This window comes from Aythya ferina (assembly GCF_964211825.1).
Source record: "Aythya ferina genome assembly, chromosome: 8".
NCBI lineage: Eukaryota > Metazoa > Chordata > Aves > Anseriformes > Anatidae > Aythya > Aythya ferina.
Window position 1 is genome coordinate 1,649,675 of NC_140304.1, and position 17,840 is coordinate 1,667,514.

Here is a 17,840-nt window from a genome sequence, read left to right on the forward strand (position 1 = left end):
TGAGTTTTTAACCTACAACCCTTTATTGTTATTAATGAAAAACACAGGAGATAAAATTGGTAATTATCTCTGCACCGAGCTATGCAATAATGTGTTTAAATATAAAAACAAAACAAATTATTATTGTTAGTATTTTCAGTAGCAGAAGCCCCAAGGAGCAGCTCAGTCACATTTAATCACATGGTACTACACCAAGAGGGTTAATTAAATGAGGGCTTTACCTTCAGCATGCTTGGTTATTCTGTTTAACATGGAATCAACAAACAGAAATGTGAATCTGCGAAATATTCCAGGCTGTGGCTTCTACCTTCAGGTTAGCCACCTTTACCAAAACAAGAGTGGTTTCATTTCCTTCAGGACAAGTAGCTGCAGTCCTATAATCAAGTTTTTATTGTATCACGCTTTCAGAAACAATTCCAGAAACAACTGTATAAATCCCAGCTCATAGCCTAAGCTTGCTTTTCTGTAGAAAAGAATTTTGGAGTCTGAGAGAGATGTACATTTTAAAGGAGATGGTAAATGAGGTTTCAGCACCACAGCACAGCCAAAGAGCCTCCAGTTCTATTTATTTTATGCAAACTATTGTATCCTCTACATAAGCAGTCATAAATTACAGAATATCTTCTAAAGGGGAAATAGCTTTAGCTCAATGAAATAGCCTATATCTAGAAACAGATTTGAACTTATTAATTCGATTAAAGTTTTATGATTTAAATCTACAGAATGGCTTAGCATCTATCTTTTTTAATTCTCTTTTTTCAATGTATTTACATTGTTTCAGGGGTTCTGAAATCCACTTTCTGGGCACTATATAGCTTAACAGATGTCAACTTATACATGTTATCTTCTGCCTCACCAGACAAAGACCTCCAGAGAAAGGTGTCCATTATCATGTCCAGGCACAGCTCGCAGGAGGAATGAGCCAAAGCCTCGCTACAAAATCATGTTCCACCTGAAGTCAAGGCAGGATATGGCCCAAGCTGCACCAAGCAGTGTGTGTCACTGCTGGGAGAGCCCTGTGGGATGATGTGCTAGGTGACACTAGCCAGCCACAGCTGAGCACGGGGTGTGAGGAGGCCCAATGGGAACACAGCAGACTTTCCCCTAGAAGATGTTCTTCTTGGGCCCGCTGAAAGCAAGTGAGAAACCATAAAAGATCTAGCCAAGAGGAAAAATAACCAAGCTGCTCACTTTCTGCTTGGGAAGTCTGCCTAGCAAGACAGCAGAGGAGGCACTAAGAAAAGACAAACAGTAAAGGATGCACAATTAGCAGTGGGGTTTGTAGCAGTTAATACTGTCAGACAAACCAGCTGCTGCTTTTGACAGGCATCCCAGCTTGGAAGAAGAAAACCTGACAACTCTGACATATGAAAAAGCTTGCAAAACAGTGCTTGTTACACCTGAAACCAAACATTTCGCAAATGCAAGTACCTGCATTGTACCCTTGTGCTGGGAAATCTGGCAGCACTCCAAGATGGGTTTTGTGAGAATTGAAATCACCCACTAGGCTTAGATAGGACTCAAGTCTATGAAAGAAGCTGGGCACACTGAGAATGCAAAAGGAGAGGGGGAGTTACAAGAGGAAGTATTAGCAGAGAAGTTTAAGACCAAAAGTCAACTGTGACCTACTAAAGGTTCATGGCTGGAACTGAGCAGAGCCTGAAGCAAGAGAAGAGGACCTCTTTGATGGCTCAAGGCCTCCGGAGTGCCACACTGCTGAGACACCCCACATACTCTTGGCATTGCTGCTCCCAAGCCCTTTTTTAAAGCACAGGCAGCCTTCACCACTGTCACCGCACTACCAGCGACGGATGTATGGGATCACCAAGGTGCTATGTTGTTTAAACAGCAAGTCCTGGACAGCTGTGGGATTATAACCAACAGCTCCCTCAGATCACGTCACAGCTTTAAATACCCAAAAGGGTTTTTACCAACAGCCACAGATTTCTCTTCCTCCTGATGTAGAAGCTGATTGCATTTGCTTGTGTAAGCCTGCTATCCACTGGTGTAATAAAGAAAGGCCCAGGCTATTCAAGTGCTGTGTAGACACAGAAATGATGTGCATACTAACCATCTTCCTCCAGTAAATTCAGTGTAGCTGGTTTAGCTTCTTTTGAACTGTGAGCTGTTGCAGGAAGCCAGTGTCCTGGTTTCAGTTAGCACAGAATTAATTTTCTTCCTAGTAGCTGGTGGAATGCTGTGTTTTGGCTTAGAATGAGAAGAGTGCTGATAACACCCCGATGCTTTAATTGTTGCAGAGCAGTGCTTATACTAAGCCAAGGACATCTCAGCCTTTGCTCTGTCCTGCCAACGGGCAGGCTGGGGGGTGCAGTAAGAGCTGGGAGGGGACAGACCCAGGACAGGTGACCCAAACTAGCCAAAGGGGTATTCCATACCATCTGACGTCATGCTAAACAATATATAGGGGTGGCTAGCCGGGGGGAGGGGGCTGGACTGCTCGGGGTTAGGCTGGGCATCGGTCAGCGGGTGGTGAGCAATTGCATTGTGCATCACTTGTTTGTACATACTATTATTACTTTCGTATTATCACCATTGTATCATCATCATTATTATTGTTATTATTATTTTGTTATTTTTTTTTTTTCCCGTCCTTATTAAACTGTCTTTATCTCAACTCACGGGCTTCACTTTCCATTTCTCTCCCCCGTCCCAGAGAGGGAGGGGGGAGGGTGAGCGAACGGCTGCGTGGTGTTTAGCTGCCGGTCGGGTTAAACCACGACAGTCTTTTTGGCGCCCAACGTGGGGCCCGAAAGGTTGAGATAACGGCAGATCTGATCAGAGTGTGTTAAACTAAAATTGGTGTAAGGATTAGACCTGCTTAATAGTCACTTGTCATGATGCTGATTGCTTTAATCACAACTCTGCTGCGCCTGTTTTCCAAATTGAGTATTATAGTACATTATTTTCCGTATTTGCTCTCTGTAGTGTTGTTTCTCCTCTCCGGGCCCTGGTTTCAGACCATTATGGTACTAAGTGTTATAGCAATGGCTTATGAGACGATAAGATATCTGGTCATGACTCTAACTTGGTATTTATACTCAGTAACATCGTGGACTCTGTACTTTGGAAACAGCATCTTGGGAACTATTAGCAATTATACCTATTGTTTTTCTCCATTAGAGAGTCAATCTGTGGAGGGGAAAGGGGAGGATATTTTTCCTTACTTGCTTACTCTCCCTTTCTCCTTCACCACCCCTGTATCCTCCTGGGTCACTCTGCCTTCCTCCTTCACCACCCTCTTATCCCCTGAGCTTGTCACAATAGCTCTCCAAGATATTGAATATTTCTGGAATACTCAGAATACCATAGTCTTGTTGTTCTGCCTCATGAATGCACTTCAGATTCTGCTTAAAGTTAAACAACTACTTATGAAGCTCATCCGGAGATCTGCCCGGAGGCAGTATAGTTGTGGGTGGCAGGGAGTATGGGTGGATATGGGCAGGCATCTAGAGCAGTTGGCACCCCCAGTGTGTTGGAAATTCACCCCTGAACAATGGCAAAATCCTCAAAAACTGGCAGAATGCTTGAAAAAAAGGTGTAATGATTCTGGCAGTTCCAAAGTAACACAAATCATTGTAACGTGCTGGGGCCTGGCTCATGCCTATCGAGCTGCCATTGATACTGCTGTCAACTTAGTGACAGACCCTGCGGCCACTCCAAACCCTGTGACAGATCCAACGGCCACTGTGACCCCTACGGTGGATTCTGCAGCCGCTCCAGTCCCAGCTCCTGCAGCCGCTCCAGTCCCAGCTCCTGCAGCCGCTCCAGTCCCAGCTCCTGCAGCCGCTCCAGCTACAGCTCCTGCAACTGCTCCAGTCCCAGCTCCTGAAGCTGCTCCAGCTCCAGCTCCTGCAGCTGCTCCAGTCCCAGTTCCTGCAGTCGCTCCAGTTCCAGCTCCGGCCGCTACTCCAGTCCCAGTTCCTGCAACTGCTCCAGTCCCAGCTCCTGAAGCCGCTCCAGCTCCAGCTCCTGAAGCCGCTCCAGCTCCAGCTCCTACTGCTGCTCCAGTCCCAGCTCCTGCAACTGCTCCAGCTCCAACTCCAGCTCCTGTAGCCGCTCCAGCTCCTGTGGCCGTGTCAGAGAAACGAGCTGTAGCAGTGCAAGTTGACCCTGCAGAGGGCATTCCAACCCCTGTGGCAGATCCTGTAACAAAGTCAGAGAAACGAGCAGTAGCAGTGCAAGCTGCCCCTGTAGAGAAGGTGAAAATATGGTATAGAAATTCAAGTCGTTTAGAACGCAGAGAGTCTTCTGCCAATCCAGGTAAGGCTTCTGCCAAAACTAAGTATAGAGATGACGAAGATGATGACGACGCTGGGCCGTCAAGGATTCAGGAGGAGGAAGATGAGGATGCCGAAAGAGCAACAGTAACTACCCGAAGCCTAAACGAGCGCGAGCTACGAGATGTGCGAAAAGATTTTGGTCGCTGTATAGGTGAGCAGCTTGTCACCTGGCTGCTCCGGTGCTGGGACTCTGGAGCCAATTGTGTGGAATTAGACGGCAGGGAAGCCAAGCGGCTGGGATCCCTTGCTCGAGACGCCGGCATTGACAAAGCAATTGCAGATGGAGCACGACCCACCAGCCTCTGGAGGCGTCTCCTCTCAGCTGTGAGGGAAAGGTATCCCTTCAAGGAAGATATTTTATGTCTACCAGGCAAGTGGACCACTATGGAGAAGGGAATCCAGTACCTGAGGGAATTAGCCGTACGGGAAGTGATTTATGAGGATCCAGACCTCAAACAAACATCCACAGATCCAGATGAAGTCAAGTGTACACGACCCATGTGGCGGAAGTTTGTACGGAGTGCACCATCATCATATGCCAGCTCATTGGCAATAATGGCCTGGAAAGAGGATGAGGAACCCACAGTGGGTGAAGCGGCTAAACAACTCCGGCAGTACGAAGAAAGTCTCTCCTCTTCCTTACAGGCCTGCGTCTCAGCTGTGGAGAAACTTTCTGAAAAGGTTCACCAACTTGAAGAGAATCTATTGTCCTCCCCACCTGAACCAACCAGTGCCCACCGACCAAAGGAGAACACTTGGGAGAAACTTTCTGAAAAGGTTCACCAACTTGAAGAGAGATTATTCTCCTTCGCACCTGTACAAAGCAGTGTCTCAGCTGTCAGGGGTAGGCGTTCACCCACACAAGGAAGACGATATGGTGGGTACTCACCCCGTGCCACCCTGTGGTTTTACTTACGAGACCATGGAGAGGACATGAGAAAGTGGGATGGAAAATCTACCGCGACCCTAGAGGCACGGGTACGTGAGTTGCAAAAGAAAACAATCAGGAAAAAGGGATTCTCCGAAAAGTTTGCTGCTCCAACTTCCAGCAGACAGTCCTTCAAACACAGAAACGAGGAAGATTCTGACCAGGATTAGGGGGGCCCTGCCTCCAGCCAGGGGGAGGAAAGGGACAATCGAGTTTATTGGACTGTGTGGATTCGATGGCCTGGCACATCACGCGCACAGAAGTATAAGGCTTTAGTAGACACCGGTGCACAATGTACTATAATGCCATCGAGCTATAAAGGACCAGAGCCCATCTATATTTGTGGAGTGACAGGGGGATCTCAGCAGTTGACTGTATTGGAGGCTGAAGTGAGTCTGACTGGGAATGAGTGGGAAAAGCACCGCATTGTGACTGGTCCGGATGCTCCATGTATCCTTGGCATAGACTATCTTAGAAGAGGATACTGCAAGGACCCAAAAGGGTTCCGGTGGGCTTTTGGTATTGCTGCCTTAGAGACAGAGGGCATTAAACAATTATCTACCTTGCCTGGTCTCTCAGAGGACCCCTCTGTTGTGGGGTTGCTGAGGGTCGAAGAACAGCAAGTGCCAATTGCTACCACAACTGTGCACCGGCGGCAATATCGCACCAACCGAGACTCCCTGATTCCCATCCATAAGCTAATTCGTCAATTGGAGAGCCAAGGAGTGATCAGCAAGACTCATTCACCTTTCAATAGTCCCATATGGCCAGTGCGAAAGTCTAATGGCGAGTGGAGACTAACAGTGGACTATCGCGGCCTGAACGAAGTCACGCCACCACTGAGTGCTGCAGTGCCGGACATGCTGGAACTTCAGTATGAACTTGAATCGAAGGCAGCCAAGTGGTACGCCACAACTGATATCGCTAATGCATTTTTCTCCATCCCTCTAGCAGCAGAGTGCAGGCCACAATTTGCCTTCACTTGGAGGGGAGTCCAATATACTTGGAATAGGCTGCCCCAGGGGTGGAAACACAGCCCTACCATTTGCCATGGGCTGATCCAGTCTGCACTAGAGCAGGGGGAAGCTCCTGAACACCTGCAGTACATCGATGACATTATTGTGTGGGGTGACACAGCAGAGGAAGTTTTCGAGAAAGGGAAGAAAATAGTCCAAATCCTTCTGAAAGCCGGTTTTGCCATAAAACAAAATAAAGTCAAAGGACCTGCACGGGAGATCCAGTTTTTAGGAATAAAATGGCAAGATGGACGTCGTCAAATCCCAATGGATGTGATCAACAAAATAACAGCTATGTCTCCACCAACTAACAAAAAAGAAACACAGACTTTCCTAGGTGTTGTGGGGTTTTGGAGAATGCACATCCCAAATTACAGTCTGATTGTAAACCCACTCTACCAAGTAACTCGTAAGAAGAATGAGTTTGAATGGGGCCCTGAACAACGACAAGCCTTTGAACAAATCAAGCAGGAAATAGTCCATGCAGTAGCCCTTGGGCCAGTTCGAACAGGACCAGATGTAAAGAATGTGCTCTACACTGCAGCCGGGGAGAACGGCCCCACCTGGAGCCTCTGGCAGAAAGAACCTGGGGAAACTCGAGGTCGGCCTCTGGGGTTTTGGAGTCGGGGATACAGAGGATCTGAGGCCCGCTATACTCCAACTGAAAAGGAGATATTGGCAGCATATGAAGGAGTTCGATCTGCTTCGGAGGTGGTTGGTACTGAAGCGCAGCTCCTCCTAGCACCCCGATTACCGGTACTAGGCTGGATGTTCAAGGGAAGGGTCCCCTCTACGCATCATGCAACTGATGCTACATGGAGCAAGTGGGTTGCACTGATTACTCAGCGGGCTCGAATAGGAAACCCCAGTCGCCCAGGAATATTGGAAGTGATCATGGACTGGCCAGAAGGCAAATACTTTGGGATATCATCAGAGGAGGAGGTGGGTCGTGCTGAAGAAGCCCCACTGTACAACCAGTTGCCAGAGAATGAAAAGAAATATGCCCTGTTCACTGATGGGTCCTGTCGTATTGTGGGGAAGCATCGGAGATGGAAGGCTGCTGTATGGAGTCCTACGCGACGAGTTGCAGAAGCTGCTGAGGGAGAAGGTGAATCGAGTCAGTTTGCAGAAGTGAAAGCCATTCAGCTGGCTTTAGACATTGCTGAACGAGAAAAATGGCCAGTTCTCTATCTCTACACCGATTCATGGATGGTAGCAAATGCCCTGTGGGGATGGTTACAGCAATGGAAGCAAAACAACTGGCAGCGTAGGGGCAAACCTATCTGGGCTGCTGCATTGTGGCAAGATATTGCTGCTCGGGTAGAGAACCTGGCTGTGAAAGTACGCCACGTAGATGCTCATGTGCCCAAGAATCGGGCTACTGAAGAACATCAAAACAACCAGCAGGTGGATCAGGCTGCTAAGATTGAAGTAGCTCAGGTGGACCTGGATTGGCAGCATAAAGGTGAATTATTTATAGCCCGATGGGCCCATGACACCTCAGGCCATCAAGGTAGAGATGCAACATACAGATGGGCTCGTGATCGAGGGGTGGACTTGACCATGGACGCTATAGCACAGGTTATTCATGACTGTGAAACATGTGCTGCAATCAAGCAAGCCAAACGGTCAAAGCCTCTTTGGTATGGAGGACGATGGCTGAAATATAAATATGGAGAGGCCTGGCAGATTGATTACATCACACTCCCTCAAACTCGCAATGGCAAGCGCCACGTACTTACAATGGTGGAAGCAACCACCGGATGGCTGGAAACATATCCTGTGCCTCATGCTACCGCCCGGAACACCATCCTGGGCCTTGAAAAGCAAGTCCTATGGCGACACGGCACCCCAGAAAGAATAGAATCAGACAATGGGACTCACTTCCGAAACAACCTTATAGACACTTGGGCCAAAGAACATGGTATTGAATGGGTGTATCACATCCCCTATCATGCACCAGCCTCCGGGAAAGTTGAACGATACAATGGCCTGTTAAAGACTACCTTGAAAGCAATGGGCGCTGGGACGTTCAAAAACTGGGATACGCATTTGGCAAAGGCCACCTGGTTAGTCAATACTAGGGGATCTACCAACCGAGCTGGACCTGCCCAATCAAACCTGTTACGTACTGTAGATGGGGATAAAGTTCCTGTAGTGCATGTAAAAAATATGCTGGGTAAAACAGTCTGGGCTACTCCTGCCTCAGGAAAAGGCAAACCTATTCGTGGAATTGTTTTCGCTCAGGGACCTGGATATACTTGGTGGGTGATGCAAAAGAACGGAGAGGTCCGGTGTGTACCTCAAGGAGATTTAATACTGGGTGAGAATAGCCCATGAACTGAATTGCACCATGTTAAATAGTATATTATACTGTATGTTATCACTACCATGATTACTATAGGTGACTAATTAGAATGTATGGAAAAGAGTGTAACCTGAGCATGACATAAATGGTATGGAATAAGGGGTGGATAGATGTCCTGGTTTCAGTTAGCACAGAATTAATTTTCTTCCTAGTAGCTGGTGGAATGCTGTGTTTTGGCTTAGAATGAGAAGAGTGCTGATAACACCCCGATGCTTTAATTGTTGCAGAGCAGTGCTTATACTAAGCCAAGGACATCTCAGCCTTTGCTCTGTCCTGCCAACGGGCAGGCTGGGGGGTGCAGTAAGAGCTGGGAGGGGACAGACCCAGGACAGGTGACCCAAACTAGCCAAAGGGGTATTCCATACCATCTGACGTCATGCTAAACAATATATAGGGGTGGCTAGCCGGGGGGAGGGGGCCGGACTGCTCGGGGTTAGGCTGGGCATCGGTCAGCGGGTGGTGAGCAATTGCATTGTGCATCACTTGTTTGTACATACTATTATTACTTTCGTATTATCACCATTGTATCATCATTATTATTATTGTTATTATTATTTTGTTATTTTTTTTTTTTTCCTGTCCTTATTAAACTGTCTTTATCTCAACTCACGGGCTTCACTTTCCATTTCTCTCCCCCGTCCCAGAGAGGGAGGGGGGAGGGTGAGCGAACGGCTGCGTGGTGTTTAGCTGCCGGTCGGGTTAAACCACGACAGCCAGTAAGCCAGGTGAGGTGTGGTTGACATGGGAGGAGGCCCCAGCACTGCGTGTGCAAGCACCAGCCCTTGTAGTGCCATGGCACCATGTGGGCCATGCTGCAGACACACAGCCATGCACTGGGCACATCCCGTCACCACGAGCCGGTGGACATACAAGAAAGGGCTGGCACATTGGGGCTTCTCCCCGGTCCACCCCGCAGCTGCCTTGGGGTTCTCTCTGCTTTTACATTCACTTTGAGTTTTTCAGGGCAAAAAGGGGAAGAAATGTACAGCTGGTTGGGAGCATGTACTGAATGCTGGCTTTGGGGCATCCTTTCCTAGTCTTTTACTTTTAGATTACCAGTTCATAACTTACCACTCAATCTTACCCTCTTCCCTTAGCTAAAGCAAGAAGCACAGCGATCCTGCCATATCCTGACCAAGCCGGCTGTTCGCTTTCACAGCGAGTGGTGTGGGTCAGATCCAGGCAGCACTGTGCTGCTCCAGGCTCCTGAGCAGCAAGCAGGGCTGACTGTGCACCCACATGTGAGAGGAGACATAGGCCCTCCTTGTTCATACCTGAAAACCTCTGGTGAATGAAACTGGGTGAGGGCAAGAACAAGGTGATGCCTGTTAGAAGAAAAATTAATTACATGTACCTCAGGGGAGTTGAAGATTGCTGCAGCCACTCATCACTTTGGACTGCTTCATCCAAGACAGCCACTTGACATGCAGCAGCCATCCAAAAACGCGCTGGTGTCCCAAGAAGAGCAAGGCACACCAAGAAGTGCTGCAGCTACTGAAGTCAGCAGCATCCAGGCCAGCACAGGCACTCTCACTGCTCTCAGCCGGCATCAGCACGCACTGGGTGGGGATCAGCTCACTTCTGCTTGCAGCCGCCACGGCAAGGGGAGCACACAAGGAGTTCTAGAGTGACAAATCCCATCTTCTCTATAAGCTTAGTCATGAAAGAGCTACCAAGTCTATATTTTATTTATAGTGTTTTAGTGGATAAATGACATTCGTGTTCCTTTGTTTTTGCTAGCTATCAAGTGTTTACAGTGATAACAGCCTGTTGTCTGTCACTCAGAGCTGGCACCTGTCTGGATAATAGCATGACTCAATATTCCTGAAGTACCAGATTTCTGTAAGAGAAGAAAAAATCAATAACTGTGACAACCACTATCCATTAGAGCCCGAGAGCAGAGAGCAAATGATTGGATGATGTCATTTGTTTAATATAACAAGACTGTAAATGAAACCCCTTACAACTGAGCTTTGCAGGATAAAACATCCTTTCAAAGGAAAGACGTCCATGAACCAGATCTACTTGACTTCCCAGGGCCAAGATCGTCAAGAGCAGCTGAAGCTCAGGATTCCCATCCTGCTGGTGCCCCTTGAGATCAATCGATCCCCTACAAACAGGTCAGGGCAGTACAGTCTTTCCCATCAGCATCCTAGACCAGAGGCAGAAATAGTTTTTTCCCACAGAGCTCTACCTTTTTCTTCATCACACTTCCCAGAGCGATACATACATACAAAATATGTTATCTGTATTGAAATATCTATTTACATATTTATAGCATGGCCTTACACTCTACATAACTGTATTTCTAAGTGCTCAGTGAATGGGGATGGTGGGAGGAATTAGACATCGGTAGTTTCAGAAACCAGACCATCCTCTGCTGCCCAGCTCTCCCTTGCAGTTCAGCATTGTGGACTCATGCCACCTGGGCTGATGTTCCCCTGCTAAATGGCATTTCGGCACTGGCCTGCCGTGCTGCCCAGCACCCTCTCCTGGATTAGCTCTTGGTTGCCATATGGTACAAATGGCCCATTGCACGCTCTCGCAGTCAGTGTTTAAAAACCTGCCAAACTGCTGCCTCCTTTGGCAGCCTGCCTGGCAGCTCCGTGGGCTGCAAAGGGAGCATGACGCTGCCTGGAAATAATTGAGATGGGGCCATGCCAGGCCTGACGCAGCAGCACTGGGAGCCGCGCTCCCCTTGCCCCTTCTTTCCCCACTGGCACCCATGGACATTCCTGCACACACACATCTCTGAGGCCAAGCAGCTCTACCAGATGCTTTGCCATGCAACAGGAGGTTGCTCTGGTTTATCATGACCACTTTTTGATTAATTTGGGGTACACACGCTCACCTGGTATCACAGCAAGCACCCATCCCCACTGCTGGGCAGCACAGCCACATGAATGCATTTGGATTTCTGCACCTTACCACAGAGTCCTGTCCTGAAGCATCACTCTCCCCTCCTGCTGTGGCATAAGCGCGCCTGCAGTCAGCTGTGGGGTGTTTGGACAGGCTGAGAGCATCCCCCAGGGTGACTTTATCTGGAGACACTGGGGAGAGTTGGAATGAAAAGGGAGTCCTGCAGGATGTGGGTGGGAGTTAGGCTTCTTGTCTCAGACAAGGCAAAGATCACGCTGTGGAGAAAAAACACGCACCACAAAATCAGTTGCAGCATCAGACATCCCCCAGTTTCTCTCAGACAATACAATCTGTTTTCCCTCTTCTCACACCCTCTCCTGGACTGACCAAGCCTGTGATTTCCCCCATCCCACAGCACTGCAGACTTCATTTTCTCCTTTGTCAAGCTTGACATTTTTTCTTATATTTTTACCACTTGATATCATATTTTTATTCCAGAAACAGGTGTGTTCAAGTGTCTGATCACCCTGCATGGAACAACACCTTGTGGCTTTGATCCCTTTAAGCTCTTTATCAGATTTTACTGTCAGGTTTTGGCCAAGAGTTTGAGGCCTCTCTGCTGCAGCGGTGCTTGTCCCTTGTGGCTGATGGTCAAGATCCTGCCACTAGTGTTGTGAAATTGTTTTTACCCAGTGCCTTCTCTCAAAAAAGGTGGAGTAGGTCCTTAGAGGAGTGGTCTGTCTCTGCTGCCTCCCCAGGGAGCAGGGCCACCCAAACGCAGATGGTCACCTACCTGCTGGCACCAGGAGCTGCATGGGTCAGCTACCTGGCTTCATCCAGTTGCTAGCAAAGGAGGGGAAAACTTGCAACTTTCCTGTCACTTGTTATTGGGCAAATACTTCAGCAGTTTCTACTACAGTGCTGCTCCTTGAAAGACTTCATATAGTACATTGGGAGCTCACCAAATGCAGATAACCTCCAGTAGGGCACCAACTAGCAGGAACTTTCATTCCTCCTATATTGGACTTCAAAGCTGCAGTGCTACCTGTATATATTTGTGCGTTATTTAGCTCTTGTTAGGCTAAGCTTTGCTCTTCAGTCGCAATGGGGAGTGGGTAGAAGAAAGGAAATATTAGAATTTAAAAAGCATAAAGGAAACAGGATAAAAACCCTCTGACAGACATTGGTGGCTATGCTGGTAGCTCCCATGCAGCAGCAAAGAAAGTAGCAGCATTGCTGTTCTGATGTTCTCAGTGAAATATTTGTACAATGTGCCTACACAAAACTTTAGATGAAACACTCTCTTTATAAGCTTTTGATAGTAAGGAGAGAAGTGGCTTTGCCATTACTTCCATTTCTGAAGTGAAAGTGACGCCGAGTCACGCTATTCCTGGATGGGGCTGCTGATTGCAGCAGTGACAGCCGCACTGGCACCTGCTTGTTTGTTGTTTACTTTATGCTAAGGCGAAGGAACTTCTTTGCTGTCATTGTACTGTGTGATGCAGCAAAACACAACCCATGCCCAGTGGGTGCAGAAATTTCAAAACAGCAATATTTATTACCTGTGCGTATAGAGAATATAGTATTGCTTTGCTGTCAGTGCTGCTCTTGGTGCTTTAGTGAAAATAAAAGAGCATTTGCATCCAGAGTGCCTCACTGCACTTAGACAACAGGGGCATTGTAAAGGCTGCAACACTGAGGTATGCACCACCTGAACCCTGGAAAGAAGGCAGGCAGTGCTGGAAAAGCCTGCAGAGGCTCATGATACATGAGGGGACCCTGCCAGCAGCGTTTGCTGTCCCTCCCAGCAGGGCTGCAGGAGCCCATGGGCAGCCTGTGGCATGCTGCGGTGGAGACTGGCCTGGACACAAAGCTCACCAGGTGGGCCTGACTGGTCAGTCCTCTACTCCAAGAGCCCATTGTTGGACATGAGCACTGCACCTGGGTAAAGAGATCCAGGTTTGAGGATCGTACACAAACAGCTCTGCCTGAAACACTGAGCCAAATAAAGCGTTTCAGAAGCAATCGGTTCCACCATTAACCTGGCAGGTGTCCAAGCTCTAGTAAATATACAGCACAAGATCCTCCATTTTCCCCAAATAATCTAAGGAACAACATGCCATGGCCAGACCTGGACGCAAATATTTTTCTGGGCCCAGCTGTGTAAAGGACAAAGACAGGCACATGCGTGGGGCTTGGAGACCTGCATGGAAGCCAAATGATTGCTTTTTCAGTAGCAGCATGCAACCAAGCCACAAAATTTCTAATAAACAAGACATGCACCACTTGTAGGATATGAGATCCCTTCTAGACAACTAAGGAAAATCAGTTTTTAGAAAGGTAGTGGGTAAAGGAGCTCATATTTTGTTTACATCCTTAAACAAATCCTCTCCAGACTCCACTCCCAAGACCTCTGTTGGGAGGTGGTGCCTGGCGGGGGCAGCCCCAACAAAAGCCCCCAGCAGGCACTTCCAGGGCCAGGGTCCAGCCATCCCCAGGAACCCTCTCTCCTGTCTTGCAACCTTCTGGATCACACCAGGTAAGAGCAGCAGTTCCCAGCTCCCACATGTCCCCAGCTACAACAGCCTCACACCAAGGCCAAAGCCACTTCATAAGGACAGAAGTGACAGTCAGCATGAAGAGTGTGTCCGTGTGTGGGCAGACAGGCACCTGCTCCTTTGGAAAGCATGTCACTGCACCTATACAATTCTACTTAAACAGAAGGAAAACTCTTTTACTGTAAGGGTGACAAGACATTGGAAGACAGATGATGCACAGAGGATGTCTGTGGAGATACACAAAACCCAGCTGGACAGAAGCCCAAGCAAGCTACTTTCAATTCCATGCTTTTAGCAGGCGGTTGGCCTAGATGCTCCCCTTACCTCCCTGCCAGCCCCAGCTATTCTGTTTGACTCAAACAATTTTACATCGGGCTCAAACAAAAAGAAAAGCCACAGACAGAGAGTTTAGGGCTATGGAACTACAGACTTGCCTGGGGGCACTTACAGTCCTGCTGTAACAGAGACACAGGAGGAACAGAGCTGAACAAACATCTCAGGCAGACACAACAGGCCATGGGGAAATCCAGTGGTTGTTTATGAAAGGAGCCCCTCCACAGGTGCTCAGCAACTGCCACATTTTTCAAATCTCTGGCCTAAATACGTGAAAACACATTTTTTGTGCAATACTACTAAGACAAATCATTTATTAAAAATAATTCTACAAATACTTCTGGACCAGGACTAAGAAGAAAGCAAGCATCTGTAAAACCCCACAGGTTTACAGCACAGTTTCCTGTGCCTTCAAACATGAAAACTTCTATACCAAATAGTTATCCTTTTCACAGAGCCCAAAACATTTGAAAATCCCCACTAAACTCAGTTCTTTCAAAACTGGTCCAAAGTTCATAGCCAGAATTTGCAAAGAAAAAAAACTGACACATTTCTTCTGCCTTTAGGCTCTGATCCTGAACAAACCACCAGCACTGTTAGCGCACTCAGGAAAAGGTCTCAGGGAATATGCTTTTGCTGCATGGCCTGGGAGGGAAAGGGAGATGGAGCAGAGCCATCCCAGAGCAGCCAACAACTTCAGCCACTTAGCAGCCACACAAAGTGAGAGGAAAAGGGTTACATGTATTGAAAGGCTGAGTCTTTTCAACTTCTACTAGTTTGTTGCTTCACACAGACTTTAAGGAACTGGGACTTACTGGGATCAAGCAGCATACAATACTCTGCGCTCTCTCGAGTAATCTAGGAGCTGCTTCCTGGGGCGTAGCTGACACAGGAGATGTCGCTGGCTTTGCACTTTTTTGACTCTTATTACCTGGTAAAAAAAAAAAAAAAAGAAAAAAAAAAAAGAAAAAAGAAAAAAAAAAAAAAAAGCAGGATTTGCTTTCATCTGCCTGCCCATCTTCTGTTAATTGGTGACAAGTGCAATCAGCCCCTTCTGCAGCACATTGGAGGGCCTTATTCCTGGAAGTCAATGGCACTGGGAAGCACAAGCGTGCATCAAGAAAACCTGCTGCTAGTAAAACAGGTGCTCCTGCCTGGTTTTATTTCAGCTACAGGGCACTACAGAAAGACAGGCCTTTGTATTAGAGCTATCTTCTAGGTTGCTTCGTCCTCACTGAATATATTTTGCAGAGCTGTTCTTTGCAGTCAAAAACCTTGCACGTTACAGACAAGTGTGTATTACAATAAGAATATTTTATTGGACTTTGATGAGGCTGGAACTAGAAAACACTGCTGTAATCGTTGAGATCTTTGCACTGAAAGGACATACTGTTAGCTGAAGTAAATATGTTGCTCCGAATTTCTGACTTAATTGACAGAACATTTTATAGTGTGAACTTCAAAATCTCTTTAGAAATGAATCAGACTGAAGCCGCGCACCTGTAACATTGTTAGCACAGATGTAAAGTCAGGCCCACCCTGAGCTGGTATCATTTCTTCATCAGCCAAAACATCTCAGTGTAAATTAGTGCAATCATTTATAATTCTTCATGGCGATATTTAAAACTGAGCTGCATTAAAAGAAATACCACCTCTAAAGCGTGGCCTAGCAGACAAATCCTAGGATTTTCATTGGATCCTGGTTCACATCTACTCCTGGCATGCCTATGCTGGAGGAACAAAGGAGTTCTCCTGCAGATGTCAGGGGCTCAGCAAAGCCACTTGCACCGGTGCAGGACAGGTTTGCTGGCAGTGCCTGCTGCCCAGCACAGGCACACTTTGCAGGGACTGCGCAGCCCCTGCCATTGCCACTCATTGTGGAGGTATGATGATCCTCAACAGCTTCAGCACTGGTGTTATGGAACAAAGCATGAGGAAAGGCTCCTCCGGACATTTCATCTCCACCCAATCTGTGTGCAGCAGCACACCACTCGTCAATCCCAGCCCCATGCAGGCAGCTGTGCTCTCCTGTGCCCATAACTCACACCCGCACTGATTGCACTGGCAAAAGCAGATTGGGTTGTCCAGATATACAGCCACATTAGCCTGCTGCAAAGTGTTTTATGGCCAGACAAGCTCATTCTCCTCTGGAAGGGGTGGGTCTCCTCAGCCATACAAAACCTGGAGAGCAGTAGATTGGAGTGGTTATATTTACAACAGCAAACAAAGCAAAAGGAACAGGAAAACCTTGCACAGACACTGTCATTCGGCAATGAGCTACTGAAGGATGCAGTAATGCAATGTAAACCCAAGCTGCCCACCCACATGCCAGCCCTGTGCTAGGCCAGTTCATCCCATGGGGCACTCAGCCCCTGCTGCTGGGGGAGCCCCAGGCTGGTGCCTGCACCCAGCCCCACCACCCTGCTCACCTGGAGCCCACAGGCTGGGGGGCTATGCAACAGCCAGCCCAAAAACTGAGAGCATAAATACTCCACTTGCATCACTGGGTTCATTTTTTTCCTATTTCTTTCCAAGTTAAAGAGGTGCCTAGAGTCTGGGGCAATCCTGTAATACCTGCTTCGCTCACCAGTACACAAATTAAAACATCCAACAGATTGCTAATGAGCTGATGTTGGAGCAAGCAGATAGTCTGTTAGCATGCGGCCATTCACAGCTTCTCCAGCAACACATCTGCATGCAGGAGCAGCGAGGGGAGTGCCTCCACTTAACAACTTTTGTCATTACAGGCATCTGGGAAAAGCCTTTACTAATTATAAATCAAGCATGTTGTTGTCCTTCCCACCCTGCACTAGTACAGCAGGGCTGCTGGGCAGCAGGCATTTTGTACACAGGCTGCACCAGAGTGTTGTGCATGCTGCAGTGTGGCAGACAAAGAACCTCTGTGAGGTTAACCGGGAAACCTATGAAAAACAAACAAAACAACAACAACAACAACAACAACAAAAAAAAAAAAAAAAACCTCCAAGGTTTTTTTTTTTTTTTTTTTTGTTTTTGTTTTTGTTTTTTCTCCTTCAGAAGAGTTACAGCAGCCTGGTGCAGCTGAAAAACTGCGTCTGGCCTAAAATGGAGTCCTAAGAGCATACCCTGTGCAGACAATCACACATATGGGCTTCCCTGCAGTAGCTGCACTGAGTCCCTTGCTGCTACACCTAAACCCCTCCTCTGAGGGCAGGTTTGCAGGACCAGGCCCACATCCTCAGAGGTTTCTGCCTACTGGTTCCTAATGCTAGTGCAAATACTGAGAAATTAAAGATTTCTGTGGGAACCAGAGTTTTGCAGCATATGATGGAGTACTAACCTTTTTTTCTTCATTTGCAGAATCCTCCACATACAGAAAGCAAAGGCACAAGTTATATCAGTGTCCAGTGCCCCAGACTGCCCTTATAGAGATGGAACGACAAGGGATCACTTGTTTCTCCTGAAGAAGGCTGGTGGCTGCTGTCCTGGTATTAGCAG

The 17,840-nt window shown here is 47.6% G+C and overlaps 1 long non-coding RNA gene across 1 annotated transcript; it reads right to left on the minus strand.

Moving 5' to 3' along the window:
- Positions 1 to 14,596, minus strand: LOC311440992. Its single transcript, XR_014695706.1, has 4 exons — positions 14,479 to 14,596; positions 11,542 to 11,747; positions 9,968 to 10,453; positions 1 to 1,129 (listed from the first exon to the last, which is right to left on the minus strand). It is a non-coding gene; the product is annotated as an uncharacterized lncRNA (long non-coding RNA).
- Positions 14,597 to 17,840: the final 3,244 nt, after the last annotated feature.